Consider the following 1511-nt stretch of genomic DNA (forward strand, 5'->3'; position numbering starts at 1 on the left):
AGACAGGCCTCAGTGCAGCAGAGCTATGGATATTGCTGATGCATCTTGTTAAGCCGTAGCGAAGACGTGAAGAATAGAACAACAGAGCTATGTATTAGCGATTCGGAATAACTTTCTAAGTTGCAAAAAGTTTCTATAGCAAGGTTGAAATTATGAATAGGGTTTTATGCTTTGTTTTCTTATAAGTGAACAAGCAAGTATTGTTTTAACTCCAGCTACGTGTGCTTATGTTGATTAGATAGAATCACTGTCAATATGCTTTCTCTCTGTGTAATTGGCTAAGTCCCGTCCCGTTCGTGCCTGTATATAAACTGCCGGCGCACTGTGTTATCCAGATAGGCCTGCCTTGCTCAGGGCTAAGCCCGATCTGGGGGCTGGGGCCGGGGGGAGACCCCTCCCCCCTTCAGATGGTGGCACTTTTGGATTGGTTTAAGGTAGGAACTCACTGCCTAACACAGGTGATAGGTATTGGGGAATTATTGTAAATAATGTACACGTAGTTCTTAGTGTAAAAGACAACACTGCCTCCGAGGGCGGTCAGCGTGCCTCTGACTGAGCTGCTGAACAGACCTCAGCAGGCCAGGGAAAGAATGTTATTGATAACAGAAAATAAACAACCTTGAAAACCACAGCTGAAGAACTCTGACTCCTTCTTCGACTCCTGGGCTGGGACAAGAGACTTTACACATCTCGGGGTCATCCTGACCAGCAGAGATTCTGAGAGTGATCCTGTAGAAGCCACCTGGTAGCTCCTGTCCTCTGGAAAACCCGAGGGTAAGGGTGGCCATTCCTGTGGGAATCCAGTGGAAAGACTGCTTGTGGTGTCCCAAACCCCAGATTATATCCAGCTGGGGATGCTTAGCTCCTCCCCCTGGGCAGAGCATCTCACAATGGGCTGAAATCGTTCTGAGTCATGCAGTGGGTCCTTGATTACCCGTTGAACAGAAATGGAGAAGGTCCATTTGCATATTGGGGTTAATCTAATTACAGCTGCAGGTAATGAAGTCATTGACCCCAGGTTTGCTGCCCCCAACTCCCTTTTGTTCCCATCTCTGGGCCCTGAGGCAGTGAGATGTCCTTGGTTCCCAGGCCTGGGGAGGAATTGTTGTGTCTGCCCCAAATGGAGAGCAGCAGCTCACACTAGGTGTGGAGTTCAGAGTTACACCCTAAAGAGCTGCAGGGTTACAGAGAGATGGGAAATAGAAAAGCTGAAATCCTGGAGAGGAATTGTTGTGTCTGCCCCAAATGGAGAGCAGCAGCTCACACTGGGTGTGGAGTTCAGGGTCATGCCCTAAAGAGCTGCAGGGTTACAGAGAGATGGGAAATAGAAAAGCTGAAATCCTGGAGAGGAATTGTTGTGTCTGCCCCAAATGGAGAGCAGCAGCTCACACTGTACATGGAGTTTAGAGCTGTGAGAAATGATCCTCACTTTCTGTCCTAGCTTACAATATAAAAATGTATTCTGTTCCCATCCTCAAGAGCTGCTGATACCAGGAGGGGAATCGCTTTTT

This window comes from Geospiza fortis, unplaced genomic scaffold (genome assembly GCF_000277835.1).
Source record: "Geospiza fortis unplaced genomic scaffold, GeoFor_1.0 scaffold176, whole genome shotgun sequence".
Taxonomy (NCBI): domain Eukaryota; kingdom Metazoa; phylum Chordata; class Aves; order Passeriformes; family Thraupidae; genus Geospiza; species Geospiza fortis.